General features: G+C 33.8%; 1 protein-coding gene across 2 annotated transcripts in view; it reads right to left on the reverse strand.

Moving 5' to 3' along the window:
* Positions 1–22,889, reverse strand: part of CSMD3 (CUB and Sushi multiple domains 3) — a 1,257,946-nt gene that overhangs the window by 770,464 nt on the left and 464,593 nt on the right. The gene's annotated exons all lie outside the window — the stretch shown is intronic.

Below are 22,889 nucleotides of genomic sequence, written 5' to 3' on the forward strand. Positions count from 1 at the left end.
AAACATTTATCCCCCTTTTCCTTCCCATTATCTTGGAAAGAGTATCCTTCTTCTCACCAAAGACAAACAAGAAATTTACCTACTTGTGCTCTGGATTATATCCAATGACACCTCCAGAACATTTTTTTCTCTCTCATGTTACTAATTTCTATTACTCTATATAGTCATTTATATAATTATAGAAATATACTCTCAATCTCCAAGGTTAAATAACAAAAAATAAATAAAGTAAAACCACACCCTGACCCTACATTTCACTTGTAGCCACCTTCACATTTCTCTCTTCCTTATTAGCTGAATTTCTTGAAGACATTGTATATACAACCTATTTTTACTTTTGTACTTTATATTTACACCATAAAGAAGTTTGTCTAGGGTTCTGCAAAACTTTTACCACTGAAATGACCTCTATGTTACCAAATCCTATTCTATGTGACAAATATTTACTGTGCACCTACCATATACCAAGAATACTTCTAGTGACTGAACATATAGCAGATAGCAGTATAGAAAATAGTCAAATTTCTCTGGTCTTTAGCAAGCTTATAGTCAGGTGATGAATGGCCCTATGAAAAAAAAAAATTCAAGGGGGGGTGGGCTGAATGCCAGGGAAGAGATGCAATTTTAAATAGAGTAGAAAGAAGTAAGATTTTTAAAAAGTGGAGTAATAAGAAGCCACTGAGAAAGTGAGATTTAAGTGAATACATGAAGTATATCAGAGATTGAGTCATGCAAATATCCAAGGGAAGAACTTTCCAGGGAAAGTGAATGCAAAGGCCCTAGGGCAAGAGCCCTTATGACACTTTGAGAACCAGCAAGCATGCTGTTGTGGCAAGAGAAGGCATGGGGAAAGAAAATTTAAGGTCAACAAAGTAAAAATGGTAAATCATGTAAGTAAAATAGACAAGCTTTTACTCTGAGACAGAACCACTGCATGGTTCTGAGCAGAGGAATGACACTAACTTAGATTTTTTAAATATTATTTTGGCTGTATTCTTTCTAATGGGCTATGGAAGGCCAAGGGTGGAAGCAGGGAGACCTTTGGGGAAGAAGTTGCAATGATCAAGGCAAGAGGAGAAAATGTCTACAACCTGGGTGGTTGCAATGGAAGTGGAAGGAAGTAATTATATCATGGATATTTTGAGGTAGAGCTGGCCATGACTTGCTGATGTGAAATGATAAAAAATGAGGAGACAAGGATGATTTCAAGGGTTTATTCTGAACACCTAGAAAAGAAGAATTATCTGCTGATATGAGAAGACTAGAAGGAACAGACTTTGGCGGAGAATATCACTTCAACTGTGAGATATTAAGTGTGAGAACCATGTTATAAATCCAGGTGGAGATGCTGTAGAGGTGCTTGCATATGCCAAGGTACAGTTCAGGACAAAGATCTGATCTGGCAATGTAACCTTGGGAGCATCAACAGAATCCACAGGACTGCATGAGATAACCGAACAACTTGAGGCAACAAGCCTGGCTGCAGATTAGGAATCTGAGAAGAAACAAAGGAGTCTGAGAAGGAATCACCAGTGAGGTAGAAGAAAAGCAGGAGAGTGGCATTCTAGAGGCCAATTGCACAATGTGTTTCAATGAGCAAGTAAAAATCAACTGTGTCAATTTCTGTTACTAGGTTCAGGTTCAAAAATACAACAACTGAGAAATAGTGACCTCCATTCATTATAGGAGTAGAAGTTGACTGGAAGTGATCCAAGAGAGAAGGAGAAAAAGGGAATTGGATATAACGAATACCAAAATATTCTTCTAAGAATTTAATATGGATAAAAGCAGAAAAGCTTTCAGTGTATGTTATACATTGACAACTCCCTTCTTCTTGAAATAGTCTGCTTTCAGGACTTGTATGAAGCCATTCTCTTCTAGTTTTCCACCTCCTTTATTGATACTTGGAAGATTCTTTTCAATCTCTTGTTGGTTCTTGCTTCTCTGCATAAAATTTAAATAGTGAGCTTCTCACTGCTCAGTCCCAGGTTATCTTTTCTCTGACTTTGTCCTTTTGTGTCTTTTGAGGGAACTCATCAAATCCCAGGGATTTAAATGTTCTCTTTATGGGGTGAATCCCAAATGAAACTCCAGTTTAGAACTCGTCATGTATTCAGACATAGATATGCATCTTTTTTTTACATACCTATATGATCATTTTTGTGATGACACTAATATACTCTAGAATTCAAATACAATAGGCCTGAAAGAACACTTTTTCTTTCTTTCCACTATAAAACATTTTCTCCTTTGAGTCTTTTGTTTCTTACCAAGAGAATTTTATGTATCATTTATAATTTCCTTTTTTTCTCTCATAACATCCAATTAATCATTAAATCCTGTCAATTTGCACTCAGATTTATATCAGATCTGTCATCCTTGCATTTTTCCTTCCTCATCCTAATTCATGCAATGCAGCACAAACCTTTTGCCCACTTTCATTCCCCTAGAGTACATTTTCCACACAGATGTGGAATTAAAAATATATATATCATTAAAGATTAAATCATATTACCCCTCACCCCTGCATAAAATTCTATGTACCCCTTATCACTACCAGAGGACATGATCCTAGGTACTGTAGGCCATTCTCACTACTTCTGTTATATTTCAGCCACATGATTATTTTTTAGACTCTTCAGCCTTTTATGCATTTACTTCTGTAGGGCCTTTGTTCATTCTGACTGGCCTGTTCTCCTTAATCCAACTCCTTTGGAGTGCTTCTACTCCACTCGTCTCATACTAAGCGTTGGCTTGTCTTATGCATCACTTCATCAAGGAGATATGTTACCTAGATACGTTACCTATTACTAACCTAGGTCCTATATCCCCTACCTTGTTCTCTATTCCAGCCCCCTCTGGTCTTTCATTTACAGTAGGCATTTATGTCACACTTTCACACTTACATTTCCTTTTTTTTTTGGTCTGTTTAATATATATATATATGTACATATATATATACATATATATGCATATATATAGTATTAAATATATATTGTAATATATATTTATACATATATATTCCATATATTGTATATATTTTATATTATATTAAATATATTTTTATATATTTAATATAATGTATGTGTATATATGTGTGTAAACATGTATACATGTTTAATTTTACTTGCCCGTTCCCTCAACTATATTGAAACAACTATGAAGGCAAGGTCTTGCTCTTCTCCTTAATCATCATATCCCCTAGCAAAGTACATAGAAGAGCCTCAATTAATGTTGGTTGAATGAATGAATGAATGGATAAAGGACTTCTATGGGCAGGTCATAGTGGGACTGTGGGAGTGAGCTGAATGTGTCTCTTAAGGAATTTCCTTAGTAAGAGGGGAACCTACAAATAACTACGAGACAAAATACTTTAATGACCCATAGAAATACAAATTGCTATATAAATTTATAATAATGAGATTTTTTTTAGTTCTTAGTATGTAAGATAATGTGTTAATTTCCTGGTAAACAATTTCATTTAATACAACCCTTTGATTATATTAATATCTCTATTTTACAGTTGAAGAAAATAAGTTTATGAGGATCCTATCGCTGCTCAAAAATGAAAACAGGATTTGAACCTAGGCCTCCTCTTTCCAGATTCTTCATTCATAACCATGAATCATAAAAAAAAAGTTCATCATGCACAAATTATATTTAAATATTTGAATTTTCTTCTGATACATGTTATTTTTTTCCACTCATGTTAAATTAAGAAAAAAATTTTAAAAACCACCTTTGTGAAAACCAAAAATAAATGCTCACTCACAGAGAATGGAAAACACGGATTCAGAACCATGAGCCTTCTTTAATGAGATAATCAGCTTTAATTACAAAGAAATTTTGAAATAATCTCTTGAACCTAAATGTCTGTTGGCTCAAGTGTCATTGAGTGTCACTTTGTCATGTTGATAAGAAAACTGGAGGTCAGAACTTAAGAAAGATTCAGTTACTTCATTAATCAGGTTGGGCTAAAGTTATGAAAAATGATTTAATTTGACTAGGTTACACTTTTTATCATATATTATGCATCCTCTTTCTTGTATTTCCTAATATTTATTGTGAAGAGAAACAGACTTTCCTGTCAACTTGTTTTCTTAGGGAACGTGTCATCTTTCATCTGACATCTATCATAAATGACCTAAATGTTTATATGGATTTCCAGTTTGTGAAAAATGTTTAAATAATTACATGAGGTTATGAATCATGGTAAGTGTGAGAGACAGTGAGAACTCAAAACCTGCTATTACATCTAAAATTAATAGAAACTGACTTGTATAGAAGTTACTAATTTTTCCTTGTTTTTCATTATATATTTGTTCCTCAAAACTTGATCTTTATTTTGCACCCTATAAAAATCAGAGTGACCTCTTGTATTTTAGCAAACACATTCCTTTTTACTGTTTTTTTTCTATGGCATTTTTAATAAGTGTGTTTTACCAGTTACCTAACCTAAAATATAGATAGCATTAGTTTTATCTAAAAGTTGAGATAAACTCTTAGGATAATTAGGATACCTCAGTAGTAATATTTTATGGATTAATAAAACCAACATAGGATCAGAGAAAAAAGAATATAGAATGGAGAGAACAGAGAATCCAAATTTAGGAATTTGGATCACGTAGTGAGATGTTTTTAGGAAAGAAAATGAATAAAAAGCATAATTGTGGAACAAATGGAAGAACCAAGATTTGACTCCAGACATACTGCTTCCAGAAAGGCTATTTACTACTATGCTACAGAGACTAGAAACCAGTATTATATTATCTTAAAATTACATCATATAAGAAAATGTGCATTTCAACAATGCATAAATAAAATCTAAATAATATATGTGTCACATAAGTACAGCATTGACAATATATCTCTGCCACTTCTGTGAAGACACAGACCTCAGATATAAAATATTTGTTTTCCAATTCATATATTTATACTATATATTTAAGCTCCACATTCTCCACAAAAGTAAAAAGTAATGACAGAAATACACTATAACAATAGAATTTATTCCAAAAGGGATGTCACTTTTTTTTTCCTTTTTGGTTTTGTTGACATCGTGTTGATTAAAGAAGCCCTCAGATGCAGACATTCTTGTAAAGTTTTCTGTTAGGTTTGTACCACTTTAAAGTAGGTTATTCTCTAACTATGAAAATACTAAGGAATAAAATCCTCTTGTAGGGTATGAAACAAATTGATCCCATTCAGATTCAGATTGATTTTGGCCTACAGCCCTACTTATCATTTAATTAAATGGGAGTGCATTATGCAGAGCTATTAAGGAAGTTGTGTAGCAAAATAAAGCACAGAAGTGTAGCATGAAAATACATTATAAATTATTTAGAAAGAGTTTTCACAGGAAGATCTGAATATTTCAGGGTCATCTATACAAAACACATACTAAAGGGCATTCAACATACAGAGAGAAAATATGAGAGAAAACAGAAGAGTTAGTGAACAATGTAGCGGAAAGCTTAAAATATTGAGTCCTTTATTTGCAAAATAACATTGTCATGGGAAAGGACCTTGACCTCTTTCCTTTTCCTCTAGTCAGTAGTTATGGGGACAGCACTTCATTCAGAGTATTTAGCACTAGATTCTGTTAGTGTTTTTTTTTTTTTCTTTCAAGGTAATTTAATAGCTGTGGAATCAATAAAACAACTCAATTGAAAAAGTTAAAAATTTAAATCTGTGCACCAAGAAATAACTTTAGTTTACTTTAGCAATTGTTATTTAGAATTTTGTGGAAGGGGAGTAAATATTAGAGGCCAAATTTCTAATTTACTGATTAAAGTATTTATTCATGGTTGGCAATATTTAGTAAATGTTATTTAAAGATATAAATAATAAATCTTAAAATTGTCAAATATAGTTTTAATCGTGTTAGAACAAACTCAGTGCCCTGCTTAAATTTCCATGGATGTATTATTTAACTTACATCAAGTTCATCTGCCTATCTAGAGATATCTGTATATTTATCAGGAGAGGTTGAGAGAAAGAGATGGCTAAAACAAATCCCTCAGGAACCACCACTAAGTCATTGTATAAAACAGACGGGATGGACATATTATGTTTCTTGATCAGGTCTTCAACTGCCAGAGCACACAAGCAACAAGTAACTATGGCTACACAGCCAAGGTTCAGATGCCTTGGGACTTTATTAAAAATAAACATTGAGGGGCGCCTGGGTGGCGCAGTTGATGGAGTGCCCTACTTCGACTCAGGTCACGATCTCACGGTTTGTGAGTTCGAGCCCCTCTTGGGGCTCTGTGCTGACAGGTTGGAGCCTGGAGCCTGTTTCGGATTCTGTGTCTCCCTCTCTCTCTGACTTTCCCCCACTCACACTCTGTCTCTGTCTCTGTCTCTCTCAAGAATGGGTAAACATTAAAAAAAATTAAAAAATAAACATTGAGGGGTGCGTGGGTGGTTTAGTCGGTTAAGCGTCCAGCTTCGGCTCAGGTCATGATCTCGAGGTTTGTGGGTTCAAGCCCCACATCAGGCTCTGTGCTAATAGCTCAGAGCCTGGAGCCTGCTTCAGATTCTGCGTCTCCCTCTCTCTTTGTCCCTTCCCTGTTCGCTCTCTGTTCTCTCTCTCTCAAAAAAATAAACATTAAAAACATTTTTTGAAATAAATAAACAAACAAACATTGGAACCTAAAGGGACCCCATTTAAAAAAGATGGTTTGTTTCCTTTGCTTCTGCTTCTATTCTTGCTGGGGCTTGCACCCCCACCTCACTCCATAAATCCCTTGTAATGCAAATAGCATGTGTTCTCCTTGTAAGGGACAAAGAACTAATATCTTTACAGGCTTCCAGCAAAATAGATAACATCCAAGGAGTGACTCGTGGGTCATCATAAACACAAGACCACTGACTCCAAACACTTTGAACCAAGACCCCTGACTTCGGGGAATGGATGACTTAGGAAAGACAGCTGGACTGGGTCCTTGTTCTGACCAGTTCCTGGATGCCAAGGAGGGAACATGCACCATACCATAATTGCCAATGAGATCCATAGGCCCCAGGCAAGGCTGAAATTCATGTTCTTTTCCTTTCTTAGTCTCCTGGAGGCTCTGTTCGTATCTCTTTCTCTTCCTCTCTCTCTCTCCCTGCCTCTCTCTCTGTCTCTCTGTCTCTCTCTCTCCACACACACACACACACACATACACACACACACATATGTGTATATATATATGTATACATATATGTGTGTGTGTGTGTGTATATATATATATATATATATATATACACATATATACCTTTGATAAACTTTACTTTCACTTCCAAAAATATTTTAAAAATACTAAATGAATAAAGCCATCTTAGGACAGATATGTGCTGTATGTTGACATATTCATAAAATATAAACTATGTAATTTAAATTAAGACCATATAGAAATCAAGTTCATTTGATTTAATCCTCATTTAGAGTCAGAGCTTCACATTAACTCCCCTAAAAATTTATACACACACACACACACATATATACACACACACAAACACACAAATTGTTCTGTCATCTACAAATCATTTATGGAGAGTCACTGATGTACCATGTAAAGAAGTGACATCACTCAAGATTTTAAAAATTACCTAAAAAAGAGTATAATGATTACATAATCCATCTTCCTCAGTTTCTTTATGAGTAAATTAAGATTCAAGGCATTCACAATTTTGATATAGTTAACCAGAGATGTAACTGCTATTCCAACATATAACTTTAGATCTTCATCTTAATATTAGTGTCTCTCCTAATTTCTCTTACAGAAACACACACCCACACACACACACACACACACACACACACTTGAAATATGCCATTTCTTATTTACCTTAGATTCATCCTAGCCTTCAGAAACTTCACACTATTGTCTGATTTTGAATTACCTATTCCTTATTGATTTTTCATATTTAATTTATGTACCATACAATATCACAGGAGTTAAATCATGATGTGAGAGGTAGATAACTGAGAGAGAAAATCTACAATTAAAAAGATACAAACCATACAAATATTACACCAAGCACCAAAAATGATAGGTATAGTTCCTTTTGGCTATGAAATATTCTGTCAAAGTATAAAGGCTGATTTCAGCAAGTGTGTAACATTTCGATAGATGTAGGTCTATGTGTGTGTGTGTGTGTGTGAAGTGTATACCAGGAGGTTAGAATGCGGCTGTTCCTGATTCAGCCTCAGTGGAAGCATTAATTCCATAGACATTAGAATATTTAAATGAATGTATGACATATTAAGCTTCTTATATGAATAATTTTCAAAAGAAATGGAGACGAATCTGTTTCGTGAGTCTTGGACACTTTGGACAGAGCAAAGATGTTAAAAGCGGACAGAGAAGAGAGGAGATCGGTGAAATTGTTTCCTTTGAGCGAACCCTTACAGATCATTGGGTACCCTTTTCCTAGCCTTTCTGGGGGAAGGTGAAAGAATGATACCTTCTGGTGCTAGTTTAGTGATGTGGGCTTCAATGGGATCACTCAGTTATGAAATTTGTTTCGTGCAGTTGGCACACAGAAAAGATTGGTGGCTGTTCACGTCTGAGAAAGCTAAAGTCGAAATCACACAGGAATAAGCTAAAACTGACATCTGTTGAGGAAATTCAGAGGGTGAGAGAAGAGAGAGCTTCTGTGTTGAAGTAAGCCTGCTTTTTGAGTTTCTCAGAGCAAAACTTTTTTTCTGGTTGATCAAGGAAGATCATGGGTGTTGGAGATTTAAAACAGTACCATTTGGGGACTTTTCCAAGTAGGTACCTGAGGAGTAAAAAAAAATACCTCAGCAGAAGAAGGCTGGGGATATCAAGTGGCTGGTGACCAAGTCCAGTAAGTGTCCCTTTAGATGCACCCCCCTGGGAGAAGAAATTGCAGAAGTGAGAGGCCCAGTTGGAATCACTGAAAAAGCCCTAGGACTGCCCATGACAGAGTCAGCCTGAAAATCAGGACCAGTGAGCATGTAGCCAGTTTAGGACTGAGGTCAAGACCAATCCCTTTACCTCTTCTGTGCTCTACTTCTGTTTGATCTTACCAAAACCTAAAACAGCAGCAAATAAGGAGTTTAGAAGAAAGAGAAAATACAAGAAGGAGACACATCAGCTAATTTCAACCCTGTCCATTGAACCTGGCTACTAAGTGCTAGTATGGGAGAGAGGGAAGAACTTAACATTCAGTTACATTTAGTAATTTGATTAATAGCTGAGGCTTGGTATATTAATTATAGAATTGAAACTGTGTCTTATGGCTGAATTTTATCCTTCCAAAATTCATATGTTGAAGTCCTAAACCCCAGCGCCTCAGGATGTGACTGTGTTTAGGGATAAATTCTTTAAAGAGGTGGTTAAGCTAAAATGAGTACTTAAGGATGGACCCTAATCCAATATAGCTGATAACCTTACAAGGAGACAAATTTTCAACACGGAGAGACAAATACCAGGCAGGAGTGTGCATGGAGGAAAGGCCATGTGCGAACACAGCAAGAAGGTGACCATCTATCTGCAAGCCATGGAGGGAAGCATCAGAAGACATCAAACCTACCTACATCTTGATCTTAGAACTTCCAGACTCCAGAATTGTGACAAACAAATTTCTGTCACGTAAGCCATCTAGTCTGTGATATTTTGTTATGACAACCCCAGCAAACGAATTCTCCAGGTTAATGTGATCACAAGACCTGAGTTTTCATCCTGGGTAAGAAGCATGTTGAGAGTATCTTTTTTTCTGGAATTCTGGAAATTATTTATTAGAATGTGTTAGTATATCCAACAGTGAAAACTAAAAAAAAAAATAAAATTAAAAAAATCTGAGGTTTTCTTAAAACTGAACATGCATTTGGATATTTTGCTTTTTGCATTGAAGTTATCATACTTTGTGAATCAAAGAATGCGTATCCTTATGGAAAAAATGAAACAACAGAACATATGAAACCATGCCCACGATAGATAAGCAGAACATAATCAGCAGCATTCATCCCATTTCTTAAACATAAGCTTAACCCATCTCCGTATCTTTTCGGTAGGGAAAAGACAGATCTGTCTGTCCCACTTGTCTGCAGAGTAAGCATGCTGAAGGGAACCAAAAAGAAAAAAAAAAAAAAGGAAGATTGATTTTCAAAGAAATTAATGTATTAAAAATTTTGAAAGGGGAATGTCAGAAATTTTGTTGAATGCTTTTATTTTATGGATTTATTTGAAGCTGTATGCGGTGGAGAGGAAAATCATGATTTTTCTGATAATTATAGATTCTAAAGGTCTAAAATAAGGCACATCCTGCAGTCCAATGATCATACACAGTAAGTCATAAAGAATCAGTGGACAGTCACACAAAGCTGAGGAACAGTGGGAAAGATGACACTATGTCATATTGTCTCCACGTATTTATCGTGAGTTTTGAGCATATTTAGTACTTTCCTGTAATTGGAAAGCAGCAGCTCAGTTGCCCAGGAGGGCTATTCACGGTGTCTGTGGGGGGCGGGACACTGGCCACTGGCCACCTGTGGCTTTCCAGAAGTTGAAATGTGGCTAGTGAGACTGCAACGCTGAGTTTTTAATTTTATTTTACTCTAATTCATTTTAATTTCACCTTAGAAACAGCACGAAATATTTTTCTGTTAAGGACAACTTCATTGTTTTGGTACTACATTTTATTTTACCTGTTGTGGGGTGTAAGAGGCAGTTGTGTGGTGAAAGTGCTGGACCATATAATGGTGGAGCATGATAATGTATTTATTTGAAAGTTTTATGCATAAACATAGTTCATACATGAAATTTACAAATGTGATTCCCATTTATTTGAATATTTATGTAAGAATTTACAGAAAAATATAGGTAAATCACAGTTACTAATAAATTGAAATATTGCACTTATCACTTTAATTATAAGTAAATTGTTCCTCTAGCATATTAAAAAAACAACTCTTTGCACTGGAAATTTAAGTATGAGCTGTGCTGTAAGTGTAACACACGTTTAGATTTTTGAGACTTAATTGAAAAATACAATGCAAAATATACCATTAATATTTTACATTACTGTTGAAATGTTAATATTTTGGACTTACTAGTTGAATACAATTAAATTTTATTTTGCTTATGTGTTTTACTTCTTTATGTGAGGCTAAGAGAAAATATGCATTTGTGTGTGTGTGTGTGTGTGTGTGTGTGTGTGTGTGTGTATACCACTGTGAAACTGAGCTCTCATCAGAGAAACTTTTGTGAGTTACTGGCATGACGTCAAATAGTTCCATTTAGACTTGGAAAAAGTCTATATCGTCCCATTATCTAATGACCTCATGGTCTTGAAATACTAAGGAATCCTTTCAAAATCACAGAGTGGAGGCTGTACCCAGTTTTACCAACTTCTAGTCCAGTGCTCTTTCCAGAACAACACCTGTGCAAAAGGAAATTTATTCTTGGTAATCTCTACCTCTCTACTTTTACAATCTTAGTTTTTGTTGCTATTTCCTCCTCAAACATCTACCTCAGGGAAGAGTTAACTGGCTTTCCGTTATGTTGATAAACTGGAAAGATAAGTATTTAACTGGAAGCTGAACACAAGTCTAGGAACACAAAATCTGGAGTCTCATGTTAGTTAGGGAAACTCTAAATGGTACTTATGTTTTCTGTAAAAAAAAGAGGATATGTCCCAATGCAACAAAGTTGCTATCTTTTTAGGCCAACAATATAATGTTTGAATTTGACCTTCTCCCCCAAAAGTATTCTGGGTATAATGAAACTGTTGCCTTTCCTAATAAGGGTTATTTTATGGCTTAAACTTAAACTTTTATGGCTACAGATTCCTTCTTGGGTTTTCCAATAACAGTCAGTAGTACCTGATCTAATAAGAAGATAAATAAGCCTATAACAGATGATTTTATTGTTTGTTTCACCCTGTAGACATATAGTAGAGCAATGAATATACTCTGCTCCTATCTCAATGGTTCATTTGTAAGACACTTGTCTGTTAAATATTTGATATAGTTTACTGGGAATAATTTTCATTATAATATCTACTGTATTGAAACCTGTGTTAAATGGACTCCTTTTTTTAATCAACAAATAAGCACTTATACTATGTAATCAAATAAATATGAGTCTCCAACTAATTACTGTGAAAAGTTGAGATACTTTCATTTCAAATAATAACCCCATTATTCATAATATGCTTGAAATTGCCTTCCAAGTCATTTAGTAAAACAATAAAGATGATGATGCTTCTCCTGCTGCTGCTGCTGATAATAGTAATAATAGCTAACATTTTATATAATGCTTACTCTCTGTCAGACACTATTCAAAATGCTTTACATATATTAACTAATTTAATAACTGATATCATTGTTTCCTGAAAATGTCACTTTTAATCAAGGACAGTGTATTTCCACAATTTTCACTTATTTATTCACCAAATTTGAGTCTCAATGAATTTTTGCCTTTTCTAAAAAAATACCAATTCTGCAAATTTGCAAATCTGAGGATAACTAAGGCTGGAGTTCACAGTGGATTTAACATAGGCTTTAAAAGTAAAGCCCCTAATGGTTAAGACCTGGTTCTGCTATTTTTGTAAGTTTTTTTAATGTTTATTTATTTTTGAGACAGAGAGAGTTCAAGCAGAGGAAGGGCAGACAGAGAGGGGGACAGAGGATCTGAAGTGGGCTCTGTGCTGACAAGAGCCTTGATGCAGGGCTTGAACTCACAAACTGTGAGATCATGACCTGAACCAAAGTCAGATGCTTAACTGACTGAGCCACGCAGGTGCCCTGGTTCTGCTATTTTCTAATGTGACTCTGTGACTCTGGGCTTAACACTTTTTTTGAAGGACTGCAGTTACCTCAAATAGGATGTCTAAGTGAATTACACAAATATGCCCCTTTCCTTGGGTGATGCAGTATCAGGCACAGGGCTCAGCCAGAGGTGTGCAGCCCCAACCTGCCACCTAGCGTGAGTGTCCCTGTGCCAGGCAGGCTTGTGTCACTCGTGCCAGTCTTTGTTTCTGGTTTGGTAGAACAGTGACAATAATGCAGTCGATGTGAGGATTGCATGAGATAATGTGTGTGCAGATACTTTGTAAATTGTGACACACACATATGAACTTATAACATTCAAGCATTTGCTCAACATTTATTTGGCACCTATAATAATGCTAAACTCTGGGGATGCAGGGATAAAGGACACAGTCACTGTCTTTAGGGAGTTGCAAATTATAAAACCAGGTAGCTATGAAACAATTCAAAATTTGTTTCCTAGCTTTCATATAGTAGATAGAATATTTATACTGCTCATATCTTTTAATTTGCATAGAAAAGTGCTATTCTTTGAACTAAACAACACGTCTTTTTAAAATCATCCAATAGTAATATACAGCAGTGTTTTGTCTTGTTTTGTTTTTTGCTGGTCACTTTAAATTTGTCATTAACCAGAAGGTCTGGAGTGATATTAAGAACACTGAATAACAGCCGGTAGGGACTAGAAGCTGTATTGGGAATATTGGTCACAAGCAGTATCTAGAAGGTGCCCTATTATGCCAGCTATTAGCCACTTGTTATGTTTCGGGACAATCCAGTGAGTCTTGAAAGAGATGGGGCAGTTCAGGAGCCAGGAATGCAGTTCAGATACTCTTGGACCAATGACAGAGGCTACGTATTTACCAATCAGCACTATTTCAACATTTTAATAATTTGTATGGCCATAGTGGACTAACACAGCTTCATAGCATAGATATCACATTGTCAGTTGACCTTAAACGACTCTGCAGCCTTCGATACTCAAGTCAGGTGCCGGGTGTTCTCAAGGCTTTCTTGGACCATGTATTCTCTTTCACTCCCCACATGAGCTTGCATTTTCTTAATTACAATACTTCATAAATCTTTTTTTAATGGAATATTTAATCATCTTTTCACATACTAGATAGGAAACTCTGAATTCTGAGCCTGTGGACTATCAGAGCCTAGCTCAGTGTTACTACAAAGTAAGGGCTCAGGAATATTTTTGTTGAATAAATTTAGATGGATAGTAAGTGAACAAATAAATAAATGCACCATAATACTCTCAAATGGGGTTTTGATCCAAACATGATTTTAGTTTAATTAAATAACACTAGCTATTTGCCTGCCTCATTTATACTTCAGTTAATTAAATAACTGAAGAAAAGTTCAGGCTAAGTGATAATGAATTTGTTGTCACATGAAGCCAATCCCTCCTTCCATACCTTATAGAATCATTTCCCAAAGTGTACCTTGAGGAAGAGCAGGTCCTATATAAGCCTGAAAGGTCTTATTTGCTTAAATTAAAAAAAAACTCCAGTTTCTTTAACCCAGTGTTTCTGGAGCGTTGTGGACTCCCAAATTGACCCCTGTGTGACCACCATTGCCATATAATTCTACACTTCAGGAAAATCATAGTATTATCTTTATCATTTGAAGGAAATTTGTTTAAATTACCTTTTACTATTTCTGGATATCTGTCAATTTGAATTTTAAAAGTCTTGGAATTTTAATTTTATGACCTTATTTTTGAATGGCAGAGTAAAACTGCCTGTAAAATGAATGTAAGGTCCACAAGTGTTGCTTCAGACTCCATTTTTAATGCCAACATGGAAGAATCAATCATATACAGTGTGTTTGATTGCTTGTATTTTTGTGCTTGATTGAAGCCCTTTGGAGGCCATCTTGTACAATTATTGAATCATTACTAAACACAAAATTACCTGTTCAATATACTTGTCATTGCAACAGAATTTATAAAACACTGAATTTTGTTTGTTAAACACCAACTTAATCAATTATCTTTTGTTACGTACTCATGCTTAGGTGATGTAACAAAATTGCCCTCACTAGAGACAATAAATGTTAGCACTTAAGAATTTTTTTTTTAATTTAATGTTTATTTATTTTTGAGAGACAGACAGAGACAGATTGCAAGCAGGGGAGGGGCAGAGAGAGAGAGAGGGAGACACAGAATCTAAAGCAGGCTTCAGGCTCTGAGCTGCCAGCACAGAGCCCAATGTGGGGCTCAAAGTCACGAACTGCGAGATCATGACATGAGCTGAAGTTGGTCATTTAAACTACTGAGCCTCCCAGGCAACTCTAAGAATTCTTAATGGGAGTAAAACTCTATCATATATATTTATATACAAATGAATACTAAGTAGAACAATATTTGATCACCATGAGGTACTACCATAAAATGATGGCAATTTTGGTAATCTACCAGATGTACTTTGAAATGCAAGAGAGTCAAACAATTATAGACAAAAAAATATTATTCATGAATTCACTACATTAGAAAAGTTTTGAATACTTGATAGAAATTACATTAACTAAAATAACTAGTCCAGAGTTGGTTGGGATAATAAAGATAGCAATTATAGACTTACATATTTTTCAATCAATTTGCAATTGTAAATATAGCTTAAATAACAGCACAGAAATCAGTACAGAATATTTTTAGACTTATGTAGGAAATATAATATGTATATTTCTTTGAGGAGATCAATTTTGAACTTAATAGACTATTTCGAAAATCTAAACTGTTTAAATCTAAATCTAGATAATTTTAGATTAAATCTAAAATATATTAATCTTGATACTGTGGATTTTCTTCATTCTTTGAATCCTTTGGATCACTTTGATTTAAGAGAAGTCTTATAAAACTTTGACTAAATATTATATTTCTAAAGTTCATATCTAGGTATTAGTCTTGAGAGTTCTATTATGGTGAAAGAGATTATGAAACATAAATTTCAAATAGTTCCCCTTTCAGATCAAGAGGCAAACCTGGAAGACCTAGTTAATAGAGCTTTATAAAATCCATGATTAGTGAAAACTCAGGACATGATGTAGGGAAAAAAAAAAAAAAAGAATAGCTTTCCTGCCATCCAATAGGAACAGAAAGCCTAAGCTGCCTTTTTCTGTAAAAACTCTCACGGAGGATGGAGGTTAGTTAGAGATAGTACAAGAACCTATATAAATTTGTTAAGCTACATTTACTAAAGAGATTAATTCTGAAATCTTACAGCACTGACTTATAGAAAAATGTAAGCCCCTTAGAGACATACCCAGATTCAGCAGAGCACCAGGGTAAAATGTGTCCAACAAGTGGGTAATTTTATACTTTATCAATGGATGGATACTGGGTGGCAGATAGGTATGAATGAGTTAACACAGAGCCTTGCTCAGTAAAGGAAAAAAAGAAAAGGAATGTATAGTAGAAAATGAGGTTTAAAGAGCTTTAGCTAAAGAGTAGACGGGAAGACCCCACACAAGATGCCATGGAGTAGGGTCAGAAAGTAGACAACTGACCAAGCTTAAACAGCATGCCATGAGTTGCCTCGTGGACACCAGCAGTAGATGCCTACAGGATTCTAAAGTACCAAGAAGTGACATCTCCACTGAAACTGGTTACTATTTATGATTGAGAGCAAGAGTAGTCTATTCCGTCCCATCACTATGAGGGCTCATAGGCTATCACTTATATCTAAAAGTTTTCTTTAAAAAAGAAGAGGGTGATCTAATCCCTAAAAGTTTGAGCTTTGCCCCAAGGAAGGTGAGTTAACACAAGAGAGACATTTTTCCTAGAAAAGATTGGTAAATTTATTCTATCGTTTGCAGGAAAGTATGAGCCACATTAAAATGTTATACCAAAATGATTTTTTTTCAGTTTGATAGTTATCAAGCACTATATTTTAAACCTACTATATGTTTTAGAAAGTATTACTCATATTACAATTGGATATTTGACAATTATCTCCTATTTATAGTAGTTGTTGTATTTAAAAATAGTAATCTAAGTCACAATCATTTTACTAAGATATTTCTGGATTCTCACAGATTCCATGAGATTGTAACATAAGGTTAATATAATTTGCCTTTCACTTTTTAAAGTATATCAACAAAGGATTTATATAAATGGATTAAGCAACAGCCTAAAAAAGAACACTTAGCAAACAGTAAAGATTTTTTTAAGCATTAAATTTTTTTTTAAAGAATCAATAGAAATACTGGCTTAGGAAAGAACACTTAGCAAATGTAAGCATTAAAGATATTTCTTTAAAATAACAACTACGATATTTTCCTCCACTGTAAGTCATTCTCATATCAATGTTATCAAGATTGATTCAATTCCTTAGAAAATAATGAAAATTGTATAACAATCTCCATATAATCTTTAATATGCTTATTTCTGTGACTATTTCTTAAGCACACATGTCCTTTCTCTTTCAATTTTCTGGCTGTACTTTGCATAAAAACCATTTATCACCTGTTTTTAAGTGATTCTCTTATTCAGAATCTGAATGTAATTTTTCCAAAATATTTTCTCATAAATGATGACCATCAATAATTCTAAGTAGTCTCCATGTTAATGCATATAGTTAACTCATAAGAGAATGAAAGGACTATAAAACAGCAAGGTGGGATAAAGGCAATATTATTCCTAATATTCTACTTTATATCTAAAATCTCATTTTATATATTAAAACTATGGTCCAACTCTAAATACAGTCAGGCATATGGCTTAATTTTAATTCATAAATGTTAAAATGTTTAGCAAGATAAAAGTATTTTCCTAGAAATGCTTATGTTTGACTAAAGTTAAGCAAAAATTAGTCACTAACATTGTGTTTCTTATATACAATGCTTTACTTGAATTCATAAGTTGTGTTTCACAGCAAAATGTCTACATTTGAGAAATTTGAAATGAAATGACAATTAACCAGCTTATTGTCAAACACACCCATAATTTCTGAACAGAATTTTGGGCTGGGGATATATAAGAAGATTGGAAAATGAGTTTTAAGGATGGGAATGAAAAAGTATATAAAGTTAGTTAAGGAAGAATTTAATTCTATCATTATCGACTAATGCAGTAAAAGGACTTAAATGTTATATTGGCAGGGACTATAAAACATACATTTACATCACAGGGGAAAATACTATCAGAGAGTTTTTAATGGTTCTTTTAGACAGACCAATGGTTATTTCACCATTTTGACTATTAAATATCTTCATTATCTCTGCTGGCTGTGTAAACATAGTACTAATTACAATAATGAACTCTATAGACCAGACAAGTTTATAAAGCAAGAAATAAAAGAAGGTTTGTTTTTTTTTTAGGAACCTCACAATAAAATTTAAAAGAACAAAAAGAGAATTTCCAGATGAAAGTAATTATTTAGCAATGAAGGAGACTTGAAGAGAAAAAAAGTGATGTTCATAATAAAATCAAAAGGAAATAATGTATAGGATTAGAAGTTATTCTCAAACACTATTCACCAATGAAACTCAACATCTTATTCTCTCAAAACTCACTAAATGAACATAAATAATTTACTTCCTAAGCTTAAACTAATGCATTTCATCTAATATATGAAAAAGGGATTGAGATAATTCAAACATAGTTTATACATTTTTCACTTATGCACTAAAAAAATACCTACTATAAAACATATGTACATACATACATGTGCATGTGTGTGTGTGTGTGCATGTGTGTGTGTGTGTGCATGTGTGTGTGTGTATAACTTCTTGAATTCTGCTAAAAAGCCCTGTTCATTGTCTTCACCAGGAAAGTCACTTAACTGTCCCTGTCCAACATTCCTATTACAGTAAACTACTTACACTGAAACTATCCAAATCAAAAGTTTTGATCTTCTCTTACTATGTCACACTCTCACCTCCAACCTTGAAATAAGAAGACTCTCACTGATGGTGATCAAATTCGAGGAGTTTGTGATCACAAATGATTCCCTGTGCTTTATTAAAAACGGATGTATAAAGGTTCCACAAGAAACTGATGCCTTAGCAAAATTAGAAAGAAATATATTAAACAGATTGCTTTGATGTTATGCTCCATTTTTAAATGTGAACTATATTATTTTAATAATTATGTTGTAAAGAGGAAACTGATTCTCCTCTTTTTTTAAGTCACATTTTAAAATTGAGTTCTAAAGAAAAGTGCTTTTTTTGCTGGAGAAATTTAGACACGTGCTTATAAAACGTAGCATTTTTCATTTTACATGTGTTTCCTGGATTCAAATTTATGTTTGATCACAATTGTTAAACTATTTCTACTTCTTGGTTAGAAAGTGTGTTTCTCACCCATTTCATGTGGTTGATTATTTATTTCCACTGAAGAATCTTTGTTTACTGCATGTCTTTTACTCATAGAAATCTTAATACACTTCGATTTGCACAATAATTATGTGTCTGACAAGCATGACTTTTTTTTTTAACTGATGGAGAAACCAAGGCTCACACAACTCAGACAGCAATTAGCAACCTCACAATTCAACCCTTATCTTCTGATTCCAAGTCTATTCTTTTCCTGACATACTATCCTGGATCCCTGATAATCTTATTTATCTTTGTTCAATAACTCTGCACTCACATTTATGTCAAAACATTTCCAAATCTTAAAAAATGGAGTACCATTTGAAAGTTGTTTTTCACTTAAATTATGTGTGTCTAAAATGCCACGAGCCTCTGTGTAACGGAGGTTTATGGCAGTGCATTTTCAATACAATTTGAAAGCCTCATTCATTAAATATGTTTTTGTCACCAAAAAGATACACAGCTGATCCCAAAATGGTGACAACTCTTTGAGAAATGATATAATAAAGTATTTTACCTCATAACTTTAAAATATACTGTATTACTATAGATGTATATTTGTTAAAATGGAAATAAGTATCTATAAAATATTAACCTGTATAAGAAGAATCAAATAATCAAAATTATGGGAAAAAGGGGTAAATTAAAAATGTGATAAAATCTGTAAGAATTTAGAAAACTTCGCCAATCTATAATATAGAAAAATTCATATATTTGGATATTTGGAATTGATTATATTGTTGTAATTCCTAAACTTACATGCCAAAGACAATTTAGTGAATATCTATAGCTACAGAATCTTTGCACATTAAAAAATTAGATATGCTGAACAACTTAAAATGAAAAGTGTTGTAATAGTATTTCATACTTGAATAATTGAGACTTATGGATAAAAAAATAACACTTTTAAATAAACATCATCTAGAGGTACAGTTTTCTGGATTGGACAATTGAGTGTCATCTGAAAATCTAGTTCCAATTTAGAAAATAAGAACACATGCTCATATTCACAGAAATGGAAAATAAAAAGATTTTAGGTTTTTAATTAAAAACAAATGACAATGCTATGGAGGTTTCAATAAATAAATACGAGAACTTCCAAACACCACAGTTAAAGAAAAGTTACACCACTTACATGTGAAGAAGCACATCCAAGTTCTCATTAGAAGAGTTTTAATGAAACTTGAATAAAGCAAGAATTTACAACATAAAAACTAATATAGTGAAATGAAACTGAAACGAGTTGTTTTTGGGGGGGAGAGTTGAAAATTAAAGAGGAAAAAATTTAAAACCACAGTAGAGATAATAATAGAGTTTTCAAAGAAGGGTTTTCCAATATAAATAAACTCAGAGGGGAAAAAAGATGGTTTGTTTATTTTAGATAGAAGTGGACAATATTCAGTGTGGGATCTGGGGAGGCAGAAGCTATTTGCATATCAAAGGCATTTTATTTAAATCAAGCCTTTTCTTAGGTTTTTTGAGTTAGAACAGAACTACATTTATTAGTGTGTTATCCACAACCTCTACTTAACCCTATTTAAATTATAACATCTAAACCAATCATGAAGCTGGCTTCTAACACAATTTAAAGGAGGCTCTTTTGAGGAAAGCATGTCAGTGTGACTCCATTATGGGACACATTATAAAACACCAATGCCATTCATTCAGGAACCTTTAATAAGCTTGCAGTTAATTTTCATGATATTTTATAAAGAACACAGGTTAAACAGAAATGCCATCAGGAAAATAATCAGTCTTCGGAAACCTAGAGTTTCAATAAAACATTAAATGAATTAAAAAAGACAGATAGCTCAATAATAATCATTAAGTACTCAATAAATATTGAGTACACCACTAGGGGCACCCGGGCGGTTCAGTCGGTTAAGTGACCGACTTCAGCTCAGGTCATGATCTCAAAGGTTCCTGAGTTTGAGCCCCACGTCAGGATCTGTGCTGATAGCTCAGAGCCTGGAGCCTGCTTCAGATTCTGTGTTTTCCTCTCTCTCTGCCGCTCTCCTGCTCGTGCTCTGTTTCTCTGTCTCTCAAAAGTAAGTAAATGCTAAGAAACCATACCTCATGGAGACCTGGCTGTGACTTTTGTACAGTACATTCCATAATTGTTTTCTCTTTAATTGATTTTAATCTAGATACTGCTAAAATTAAATGGTAGCGTGGTACAATGTAAATTAGCATGATTACTGTTTCTTGCTAGGGCGTGTATTTCAGCATGTCAGAATTATGAGTTTTACAGCTATCTAAGTTAGCTTATTATTTACTTTTTAGTCCAAATTTCTTTATTTGCTTATAATTTCAAGAATTGCTTTAACTGAATTTATGTTGTCTAGGTAAAATAATATTTGGACATAATCAGGCCTAAATCAGGAAAGTTTTAACAGGATCTGTGTAAAGGTGGGTTTTTATATTATAAACTTTTCCATGATCATATAAAATCATAGCTTCCATTTTCTTAGACCACTTTATTTCTTCTATATTTTATAGATACAGATTACACCAAAAATCACCCTCTTTTGAGCTCTTTTTTCCTGCAGAAAATAGAAAAAAAAAAGTCATACCCCCTAAAACACTTGCTTTCTATTTTACTACAGTGAATTCATTGTTATGTTCTTATTTGGTCCTGAAACTAGATAGGCAACGCTAGAAAATCAAATTGAATCTGAAGGTACTATTAAAGTCAATGTAAGATCAGTGAGTAGAATACTGAAAATAATTAAATACACAAATCTACTGGCAGCTTTGCAACATTGCCTTATAACGCAAAACAATGCTATCTAAAGATACCAGTTTCGTGAACATAAAGCAAATAAAAAGTGCCCTTTTATTTTTGAGAAAGGAGATCATTTTTTTCCTCCAGGTTGTACACATAAATTTGAAATAATTGCTACCTTATTTCTATTCAGATAAGGAAGAGGACCATCTGACTGAAAGATTTCATGAATCTAGTAGAAAAGATCACCACGTGAGTCAAAGATGATAGTCTTGTGAGTTTCTGCTGTGCCATCTGCTTTAACTCATGGCTGAGGGGGAATTAGAGACATAAAATCATGTGGCTGGAAAACTCCACAAAGGAAGGGGTCAACCCAGAGATAAAGAGTCTCCACAATATTATTGTTTTTTCAATAAACACTTCCTCTGATTCCCTAAGTACGCAACAAATTTAGAAATTTAAATTGGAAATGCAGCAAAATATTATTTCAAATTTAAAGTGACACTGACTGAAATTGGTAAGATTCAAGTTTCTATGCCCTGGACAGTTATTTTTAATAAAATATATAAAAATAATTTTCTATGCATATTTAATTTTCAATTTTAAAATACAGTATTTTATAATGATTAATGTATTCTATTATGAGAAATACATAGACTTGAGAACATATTTGCATCCATGCTTCCATTCAAATTAACTACATTAGCAATAGAAATTATAGATTTTTCTACAGTGGCTCTTGCCTAAAATATTTACTTTTAAGTTATTATCATTGGGATTTTTATTACAGTGATATCCAATACATTATTATAAATGTCAAAATACCAATGACGTTAATCTGTTACTACTATTGTCAGAAATCCTATTGATAGGACAGCTATAGATAGGTTACTGGTCTTCAAAATATAAATTAAGTGTTGAAATTTGTATTCCAGAAAACAGTATGTGGCCTAATAACATTTTAGGTATTAACTCTAAGCTGCCTCAAGTCACCATATTAAAGTTGAAAGTGCCTAAGACTTAAGACTACTAAAAAGGAAAGCATTAAAAAAACAAAAC

Source organism: Lynx rufus, unplaced genomic scaffold, assembly GCF_022079265.1.
Source record: "Lynx rufus isolate CCGP_SWC_20201006 ecotype Redwood Valley unplaced genomic scaffold, mLynRuf1.p SCAF_12, whole genome shotgun sequence".
NCBI classification, from domain to species: Eukaryota; Metazoa; Chordata; class Mammalia; order Carnivora; family Felidae; genus Lynx; species Lynx rufus.